Source organism: Bos indicus x Bos taurus, chromosome 24 (assembly GCF_003369695.1).
Source record: "Bos indicus x Bos taurus breed Angus x Brahman F1 hybrid chromosome 24, Bos_hybrid_MaternalHap_v2.0, whole genome shotgun sequence".
Lineage (NCBI taxonomy): Eukaryota > Metazoa > Chordata > Mammalia > Artiodactyla > Bovidae > Bos > Bos indicus x Bos taurus.
Window position 1 is genome coordinate 22,012,210 of NC_040099.1, and position 11,161 is coordinate 22,023,370.

The 11,161-nt window shown below is 41.6% G+C and overlaps 1 pseudogene; it reads right to left on the bottom strand.

Annotated features, from left to right (window-relative positions):
* Nucleotides 1-1,894: 1,894 nt before the first annotated feature.
* On the bottom strand, nucleotides 1,895-3,349 carry LOC113882966 (annotated as a pseudogene).
* Nucleotides 3,350-11,161: the final 7,812 nt, after the last annotated feature.

Here is an 11,161-nt window from a genome sequence, read left to right on the forward strand (position 1 = left end):
TCTCAGACCAGAATTCTGTTGCCTTTTTTATCTTCTATTTTTTGAATTTGAAATCTTTCTATTCTAGAAACAGTACATTCTGTATATTTATTTTGCAAACTTTGCCATTTTTCCCTTCCAGGAGGCTGTCTGATTGATAATGGAGAGAGTAAGACAATTTTATAAGCAGAGTTCCTGACTCGTTTGAAAATTATGCCTTTTCCCTTGTAAAATTTGGCAGGCAGCAGAGTATGGTGAGAAAACAACAGGGGTTTGAAGTTAGGCCAAGGTTGGAATGCTAATATACTAATTACTAGTTACTTACACACAAGTTACTGGATGTGTACATTGGCAAATTAAAGCTTCCTAACACACAATTGCTTCAAATATAGAGTAAGCTTATAATCTTTGTCATGCTAGGAAATTATGAGATATAATAAGAGAATACATGAAACTCTGGCATCTGTGATTTTCAGGTTGGCCTTCATTCAATAAATACAAACTACATTCTCAATATCTCTTAAAAATAAATCTTCTTGATGACTTATTAATTTATTTTTTACTGCTCTACTGTTGCATGCAAGATCTTATTTCCCTACCCGGGGATCAAACCCATGCCCCCTGCAGTGGAAGTGAAGGGATTCTAAACACTGAACTGCCAGGGAATTCCACTTGATGACTTCTTAATAAAAGGCTACATCACAGAATAATTGATATTTTATCATCTAAAACCCTCTCTTATTCTGTATTTCTGCATATCTATTATATAATAATGATGATTAATGGTTATTTGTGTAACCCTGAGTCTAGAGGATCCTCCCAAATTATTAAAATAGGGACTTCACATGATTTCCTCTTTAAGCATTTTCACTATATTCCAATTCCTTAAAAGTAAGTAATCCAGTTGATTGGGTTTCCTTTTGGTTTCAGGCAAAAATTCCATGGTTTAATACTGCATATTTCAACAATAATAAATACATATTTGAAAACTATCTGTTGATTAGAATATAAACTTTCATAATTGTGCTGCTGCTGCTACTGCTGCTAAGTCACTTCAGTTGTGTCTGACTCTGTGCGACCCTATAGACAGCAGCCCACCAGGCTCCCCTGTCCCTGGGATTCTCCAGGCAAGAACACTGGAGTGGATTGCCATTTCCTTCTCCAGTGTATGAAAGTGAAAAGTGAAAGTGAAGTCGCTTAGTCGTGTCCAACTCTTTGCTAACCAGTTTATTGAAAAGTACTAAGAATAATATAGTAATACCACCCATTATCCAGTACTTACTATATGCCAAAGTCTTGTATGTTTCGTTTTTTTTTTTTTTTTTAATGTAATATTGTTTGCTTTTGAACTGTGGTGTTGGAGAAGACTCTTGAGAGTCCCTTGGACTGCAAGGAGATCCAACCAGTCTATCCTAAAGGAGATCAGTCCTGGGTGTTCATTGGAAGGACTGATGCTGAAGCTGAAACCCCAATACTTTAGCCACCTCATGTGAAGAGTTGACTCGTTGGAAAAGACCCTGATGCTGGGAGGAATTGGGGGCAGGAGGAGAAGGGGATGACAGAGGATGAGATGGCTGGATGGTATCACTGACTTGATGGACATGAGTTTGAGTGAACTCTGGGAGTTGGTGATGGACAGGGAGGCCTGGCATGCTGTGATTCATGCGGTTGCAAAGAGTCAGACACAACTCAGTGACTGAACTGAATTGATTGTTTATTTAACTTCAAAAACATTTCAGCATTCTAAACAAACCAAAAAAATAAAAATAAACAGAACATTGCAGATCGTGTTTAGTGCAGAAGGTTCTTGAACTTTGACTGGTGCAGTGGCTCTTGGCTTTGCTGACAAGGAAGAGTTCTATGGTTTGTTTTTTAAAAAACAAAACAGTTTAAAACTACCGCACTTCAACTAAAAAGGATCCGGTACACTTCTCATGCCAGCTGACCCCATCCCGCCTTTTCCACAGCCAAGAATGGCAGCGGGATGCTATGTCGCTATATACAAGCAACAAGACAACCCGAAGCTGGATGGATGCCCACTGCCGTGTCCACAGGCCCAGCCCCGCAGCGCATGCCCCGAGCTACGGCCCCTCCAGAAGGCATTGCCCCCACAGCCTCCACGCCAAGCAAGGAGCGTCAGGAGTGTGTCTCAGTTGCTTTGTTCTTTTTACAAACTATAGATATGTACAGATGAGAACTCGGGACTTCTAGCCAATGACCATAGAATTAACACACCACCTTACAGATTTAAAAAATGCCAGAAACATCTTTAAAAGCCTTGTCACCCCAACAGCAAAGTGCACAGAGTGAGGAGAACACGAGACCCTTTTCGTTTTAAAAATGTTTGGAAATATGTACAGCTTTGATACAGTTTCTGGGTGCTCCAGACACCCATGGCCACTTTCTGTAAACCACTGACAATTGCTGGAGTGCTTTGAGAGACTGCCATATGATCATGATCCAGTTGGGTAATTAAACCTAATGAGGGCAACAGACACATCTCAAGTGAGAGGTGTGTCAGTCATGGCACTCCCTATGCTAAGGTATTCACAAGGAGACAAATCAACAGTTTTTTTTAATTCATCCTCCTCCTCCCCTCCTCTTCCTCCTCATCCTCTTTGTCTTCCTCTTCCACCATTTTCCCGGCAACTTTAGCAGGACCCTTGGTGCCATCAAACTTCCCTCTCGACTTATGGTCTGCAACATCCTTCTCGTACTTCTTCAGCTTCGCTGCCTTATTGATGTATGGCTGCTTCTCACTGTCGCTTAAGTTATTCCACATCTCGCCCAGCTTCTTTGCCACATCTCTGATAGAGATGCCAGGGTGTGTAGACTTGATCTTGGGGTGGAATTCAGAGCAGAATAGGAGACATCCAGACGGTAGTCTCTTGGGGGCCTTCGGGTCCTTCTTCTTGCCTCCCCTAGCTGGTCCATAATCCTTCATTTGCTGATCATAGTGCATTTTATACGCCTTTGCCATTTCATCGAATTTAGACTTCTCTTTCCTGGACATGGTCTTCCACCTCTCAGAGCATTTCTTGGAAAATTCAGCAAAATTGACAGGGACTTCTGAGTTTTTCTTCTTATGTTCCTCTCTGCACATCTGCACAAAAAAGGCATAAGCACACATCTTTCCCTTTGGTTTCTTGGGATCACTTATAGCCATCTTGACTGTATTGTTTGCCAGTCTGGGCAGTGCAGGGCAGGGCAGGACGCGTGGCTCAGTACTCCACAGCCTCGCGCTAGCTGCCTCCGTGAGAGCCCAAAGTTTTGCATGTGTCTTAATCTGATCTCGGCATCTAATCTTGGCATTAACTTGGACCACAAGAGATGTGTAGTATTAGACAATTTCACAGATCAAGAAAGTCAGAGAGGTTAAACAAATTGTTTAAGGTCCCACAGGAAGTGGCAGAACAGGCTTGAACATACAGCTGTCTTACTGAGCCACTTTACTCCAAAGCTTGGGCTCTTAACCTCCATGGAACTCCAGACTGCCTTTTATAACTGGCTTCTCCTCTGTCTTTTTCTTATGCCTTGTGGTCAAGCCCCATTCTCTGAATGATTCTGCGTAGGAAAACGAATTGTGAAGAAATGAATTATTATGTGAAAGACCCTGATGCTGGGAAAGATTGAAGGCAGGAAGAGAAGGGGATGACAGAGGATGAGATGATTGGATGGCATCACACACAATGGACATGAGTTTGAGTAAACTCCGGGAGTTGGTGATGGACAGGGAGGCCTGGTGTGCTGCTGTCCATGGGGTCGCAAAGAGTCGGACATGACTGAGCGACTGAGCTGATTATGTGTTCTCATATGCAAATCAAAAGGACTGTTTTAGCAGGAGGGAAAATGTACTGGCAAGGAGCAAAGCCGTGCCACATCTCTGAGCTGATGGGTACAAAGGCCACACCATCTTTAACATTACTGTTGAAGACAAAGGTACTCAACAGTGTGGAAAGTCCGCTGTGAGTCATTTCCCTTTGTTAAGGCCAGAATGTAGTAATGGGAAGGGTACTTTTCACACTCAGTAGAAAATAAAATCAAAGAATGGGAAGGCTTGCTAGTAATAACTGAAGAGAGATGATCTGGCCACATGAGCCTGTGATGGAGACGGATTCTGATCTCTCGATGGAGACACATTTAAAGTCGACAGCCATCTAGACTGTGGTGCGTGTGCTATGTGCTTTTTTCCCTGGGCAAAGGGTCCAGCAGCACTGTCAAATTCTCTATGGTATTCATAATCAGAATACTGTGAAGAGTTAGCTCATCTAAATTTAGCCTTACCAAAGTGATTTTTAAAAAGATGGGAGTTGAACGTACTTTCTGGGGATGTGATTATGTATGATTTTACATTCACCACTCCAGATAAAGAGCTAAATTAGGCAATATTGCCTAACGTTTAAGAGCAGTAAGTTTTGGAAATCAGTGGGTTTGAGTCATTACCACTGTCCTAGACATTTTTAACTTCTTAGGCTCAACTTCCTCATCTGTAAAGTGGGAATAGTAATATATGTATTTAAAAGTGATATATATATATGTGTGTGTGGATATATATATATATATATCAGTGAGTTGTTATGGGTATTACATGAGGAAATTTGGATTATCTATGCAAAGAAAAGTATAAATTATCTAAATAGAGCAAACAGGTTCTATATAGGTTCATAGATATTCAGTAAATGATTATAGTCAGAGCCCCACAGCTTTTATTTTAAAACTTAAAACAGTTTAGTGAATCTAGGAGAAGGCAATGGCAACCCACTCCAGTACTCTTGCCTGGAAAATCCCATGGACGGAGGAGCCTGGTAGGCTGCAGTCCATGGGGTTGCGAAGAGTCTGACACGACTGAGTGACTTCACTTTCACTTTTCACTTTTCACTTTCATTTATTGGAGAAGGAAATGGCAACCCACTCCAGTGTTCTTGCCTGGAGAATCCCAGGGACGGCGGAGCCTGATGGGCTGCTGTCTGTGGGGTCACACAGAGTCGGACACGACTGAAGCGATTTAGCAGCAGCAGCAGCAGCAGCAGCCAATGTCCAGAACACAGAAAACAGAACAATAAGAGTAACTTAGTTTAAGTCAAGGGAAGTGAGTTTTCAGCAAAACTGAGACAGGAGGTGTGAGAGAAGGCAGCCAGGTTGTTGTGCTTGAAGCAAATCTCCCGGTTACCATGGGAAGGCTGGGTGGAGGATTTAGGAGTCATCTGATTGAGTAGTTGCTGGAAATACGTGATGCAGCTTTGTAGTTACTTCCAATGCAAGAGTGGGTCACACACCACAGTAACCATGTTCAGATGCTTCAGGGTTTAATTATGTAGACAACTTCTCGAGGGGATATCCCAACTGCTTGCAAAGCCATGCCTCATTTATTATAGTCATGAACACACACGAGTCCTCATGTTGAAAAATATATTAGTTTATAATTGGGAGGTGGAGTGGGCGATGGAAATGAAGGCCTTGGTAGCTGAAAATGATCAAGAGGTTCCATTGCTCTTGCAACAGTTTTAAGACAGGCAGGCGCAATCCTGCAAGCAGGAATGAGGCTCCTTCGCACGTCAGTTTTCCTCAGCCTGCTTTTAAAGGAGGTGTTAGTTTAAAAGAAAAGTGCCTGCACAATAAAATTTAAAATTTCCCAACAGAAATTGAAATAAGAGAAAATATTTTTTAATGACAAATAACAATCTGCAAAACTTGAAGATGTAACTAAGATTTTGCTTCCCCCGTGACTCAGAGGTAAAAAACCCACCTGCAAAGCAGGAGAGTTGCAGGAGCCGTGGGTTCGATCCCTGGGTGGAGAAGATCCCCTGGAGAAGAAAATGGCAACTCAGTCCGGAATTCTTGCCTGGAGAATCCCTTGGACAGAGGAGCCTGGTGGGCTGCAGTCCATGGGGTTGCAAAAGAGTCGGATACGACTTAGCAACTAAGCAGCAATCAATATTTTACATTAGTTATTTCCTTGATATAGTAATTTATATTACACTTCCTAGCATGGAGCTTGGTATATAGTAGTCTTCACATGTTTTTCTTCTCCTCTGCCTTTTCATATCTTTCCTGTTCAATGAAAACTTCAAAGCTGTTAAGGACCCCAGTCACAATACCACAGTGGTGTTTTATGTAATAAAATATCTTTTTTTAAAACTCACAAATATATCCTGCCTAAGATTTGTGTGTCCTCTTCAGAGCTAAACATTTTTTGTTCTTCCAGGGTATGAAATCTTTTAACAAATAGAAATAGGATTTTTTTCCTCTGCAGTAAAGGCCATAGAAAATTTTATGGACTTGTCCTTGGCTTTTATGAATGGGATGTGAAAATACCCACTTCCCTTTCCCAGAGGCCGTTTCAGAGAAAACCTCTTTTCTCATTCTACAATACTTACGTTCTAAATCCTTACACAAAGCTATTAATTTATATTTGCTGATTTGACTGAATGTATAATCTCAGTCTTAAAGCATTTCAAGTTCTCTTTGGCAACCACAGGAAGTTTCCATGTTCTGAAAGGGAATGTTCAGTTTACTTTCTTCTTTAATTATGTGGTTTTAACTCTATCAAAAGAGGTAAGTTTTGATTGAAAGGAAATCTAAAAAATATGATGGGAGGGTGAGGGAGAAGCAAATCCTGAGGACTTTTTGGCAAGCAGCAAGTTAAACTTGCCCTCCCGTCCTTGGTGGTATCAGAACCCCAAGAGCCAGGATGTGTTTACTTCATTCAGATGTAAAGAGGTAAATTCCAAACCTCATAGTAGTATCCTATTACTTATAGTGACAAACATCATCACTTTTCATCCAGTGAACCTGTAATTTTGTGTTCTAAGAGAACTTTGGGGTAAATTTTTATTTCTGTAGTCATTAATTTTATATGAAATATGATAATTTTCTAGTGTTTTCTCTTGTTTTTTTAAACAGCAAATTTTGGTAGCACAGTATTGTCACAAATTATCCCTTAGGGGACACAGTAACTTCTAGGCTTATAGCAAATTGGGAAAAGATGCTGGATAAATATCCAGAAAACTTCATGAGGTGTCTGAGAACATTCAATGCCGGCGTGGAGTTGGGACCCTCAGCGTCTCCCTGTGTTTCCCTTGTTAGAAGTTTCACAAAGGACTAGAATGAACTAGGATCCACTTGAATGAAGATTAGCAAAAATAATCTGCTCTGGGTGCCAGTCAGACTTGCGGAGCTTCAGGAGTCCCTGGAAGGGTGGATGGATTTTTTTTAAAAGAGTTCTTGGGACAGTTAAAACCTCACAGGGGTGGGTGGCAAGCTGTGGTCTCTGTGGTCAGACTGCCTGGGTTCAAGTTCTAGTTGTCTGGTTGTACAACCCTGGGAACATTGCTCAGCATCTCTGGGCCTTAGTTTCCTCATCTATAAAGTGTGTGTGTGTGTGTGTGTGTGTGTGCGCTCAGTTGTGCCTGACTCTTTGTGACCCCACGGACTGTAACCCTCCAGGCTGCTCTGTCCATGGAAGTTTCTGGGCCAAGAATACTGGAGTGGGTTGCCATTTCCTACCCCAGGGGATCTTCCTGACCCAGGGATTAAACCCGCATCTCTTGTGTCTTCTGCATTGGCAGGCAGATTCTTTATCACTGTGCCCCCTGGCAAGCCTATCTATAAAATGGGAAGGTGATAAAAGCAGAGTTGTTTCCAGGATTAAATAAAATACTTTTTAGAAGGTCGAATAGGACCTGGGACATAGTAATGGTGCATGTTTAGAAAAGAAAGTACCAGAGAAGGGGAAGATCAATGTAGTCTAGAGCAAGAGGTGGTAAATTATGACCCATAGGCCAAATCTGGCCTGTCTACCTTTTTTGGTCAATAAAGTTTTATTGGAACACCGCTATAGCTGTTAGTTTATGTGTTGTCTATGGTGGTTTTCATGATATAACAGCAGAGCTTAGTAGTTGTGACAGAGAATTAATGGCCTGCAAAATCTAAAATATTTACTATTTGTCACTTCACAGAGATAGTTTGCAGGCTCTGAACTATGGTCTTCATTCTTTCGCATTAATGCATTTCCCTTATTCAATAGTAAATACTTTGGCCACAGATCCAGCAAAAGTGCTTCCAGCCCCTCTTCCCCTCTCCAAATTCGTGAGAGTCTGTAGGTCATGAAACTCCCACGAAGCAGCACATTATACCAAGCCGCCAGGCCGCCCATGTCACAGAATGAATTGTGACTGGCTCTTTTGTGGTGGTACTGTGGACCATTGAGACTAATATGACAATTACCTTCTGAGTATTTATGTGAGATAATTTAATTTTAGAGCTCATAAACAAGATCAGAGTTATGTGGTTTAACAAAAGGTCTCCTTATGTGTACTTACTCTTGCCAAAAACATGATGAAATCCTGAAACATGGCAAACTTAATGTGCACTTTTAGACTTACACTGCTCAATTCTGTTTGCCACATGTATCTGTTCATAAATATTCCTGCTGCTATTGGGAGGCACTTGGGAAACCTGGATAGTTCTAGTCAATATGAACATGATTTCCTCCCTCCCTGGGGGGCCCCCTCCCCATAAATACACTCATACCAAAACCCTGCAGGCAATTTTTCTGTTTAAAATTTTTATGTTCCATAGCAAGTATACTCGTCTTTTCTCAGCATCTTGCCTATTCATTTGTACCTGATCTTACTTATGCTGTCTGCTCATTCTGATAGGAAATCCTGTCTTCTTTTTGTCGTTGTTATTAATTAATTAATTTTTGGTTGCACTAGGTCTTCGTTGCTGTGCGGGGCTTTTCTGTAGTGTGGGCAGCGGGGGCTCCTCTCTGTTGCGCTGCACGGGCTTCTCACTGGAGTGGCTTCTCTTGTGGAGCATGGGCTCTAGGGCGCACAGGCTTTGGTCGTTGCTGTGTATGGGCCTAGTAGTTGCCGCTCATGAGTTTAGTTGCACCAGGGCATGTGGAATCTTCCTGGACCAGGGATTGAACCTGTGTCCCCTGGAGTGGCAGGTGGATTCCCAACCACTGGACCACCAGGAAGTCCTGAACTTGAGGCTGCCCTGGTGCTGTGTCTTCCAGAGGCTCCCAAAGCACAGTAATATACAAGAAAATTTGTTTGTACTGGTACTGGGTTAAAAATTAGATTTGGTTTATTTACCAAGATTTTCAGGTAACTTTCAAATTAAAAACAACCTTTTTTTCCTTTCAATCCAATTTGAAAACACCAGGCTCAGTCATGCCTGTTTGTCAATGGGAGAAGAACTGGTAGAGGAAAATATGTTTGAATTAATTCAAAGTTATTTAGAGATGCACTGGTGATTAGGAGCTAGGTTCATTTTTTTTTTTAAAGGGGCTGGGTTTATTACCTTTGCTGATATACAGCAAATTCCACCAGTGATCAGTTTCATTCAGCAAGTACTTGTTTAGAACAGATTCTATGCAAAGCTTGTGCAGCCATACTTCTTTTTAAAGATATTTTATTATTTATTTACTTTTGGCTGCGGTGAGTCTTGGTTACGGCATGCTGGATCCTTCCTTGTGGCGAGGGGCTTCTCTCTCGTTGCGGCATGGGTCCCAGAGCTCACAGACGCAGTAGCTACAGTATGTGGGCTCGGTTGTCCTGTGGCATGTGGAATCATGCCAGACCAGGGACTGAACCCGCGTTCTCCACACTGGAATGTGGACTCTTAACCACTGGATCACCACGGAAGTCCCATACTTCTCTAAATCTGTTATATTGGAACCAGTGTTTCAATTACCTGACTATGGGTTTGAATAAAGACATTTTAACAGCTTTGATTTATATATATATATATATATATATATATATATATATATATATATAAGCACTTAATTAAAAGACGCTTACTCCTTGGAAGACAAGTTATGACCAACCTAGATAGCATATTGAAAAGCAGAGACATTACTTTACCAAAAAAAATCCATCTGGTCAAGGCTATAGTTTTTCCAGTGGTCATGTATGGATGTGAGGGTTGGACTGTGAAGAAAGCTGAGTGCTGAAGAATCGATGCTTTTGAACTGTGGTGTTGGAGAAGACTCTTGAGAGTCCCTTGGACTGCAAGGAGATCCAACCAGTCCATTCTGAAGGAGATCAGCCCTGGGATTTCTTTGGAAGGAATGATGCTAAAGCTGAAACTCCAGTACTTTGGCCACCTCATGAGAAGAGTTGACTCATTGGAAAAGACTCTGATGCTGGGAGGGATTGGGAGCAGGAGGAGAAGGGGACGACAGAGGATGAGATGGCTGGATGGCATCACTGACTCGATGGACGTGAGTCTGAGTGAACTCTGGGAGTTGGTGATGGATAGGGAGGCCTGGTGTGCTGCGATTCATGGGGTCGCAAAGAGTCGGACACGACTGAGCGACTGAACTGAACTGAAGCACTTAATCACTGTAAATGTAATAGCATGTATGAAAAAAGGGTAATAGTCATCTTATGAAAAATGCATACTGTATAAAACCTCACTGATAATTAAAAGAACCAGACCAAAATAAGTTTTTTTTTTCTTTTTTTTACTGACAGTTTGGCAAAGATGAAAAAAGTCTGATCATATCCTGTGTGTTGGGTGTGAGGGGAAATGACTATTCACACACACAGTTTGTGGGAGTTTAAATTTGACAGATCTTTATGGAGGGCAGTTTGGCAACAGGTACAAAAATTTATTTTTTCGACTCAGCAGTTCTGCTTCTAGGAGTTTATTCTACAGGTATACCTACATGTTCAAAAATATGGACAATGATATTCACTCCAGCATTTTTATAATAGTAAAAAAAAAAGCTGAAAGCAACAAAGTTTATGGTGTGTCTCTTCTGGACTGAATTATGATTCCCTCAAATTCCTGTGTTGAAGTTCTAACCCCCAGTATCTTAGAATGTGACTCTATTTGGAAAAAGGGCCTTTAAAGAATGGATTAAGTTGAAATGAGATTATAAGTTGTTGTTGTTCAGTCGCTAAGTCATGTCTGACTCTTTATGACCCCATGAACTACAGCACGCCAGGCTTCCCTGTCCTTCACTATCTCCTGGAGTTTGTTCAAATTCGTGTCCACTGAGTCATTGATGCTATCTAACCATCTCATCGTCTGCCACCCCCTTCTCATTTTGCCTTCAGTCTTTCCCAGCTTCAGGGTCTTTTCTGATGAGTTGGCTCTTCACATCTAGTGACCAGAGTATTGGACCTTCAGCATCAGCATCAGGCCTTCCAATGAATATTCAGGG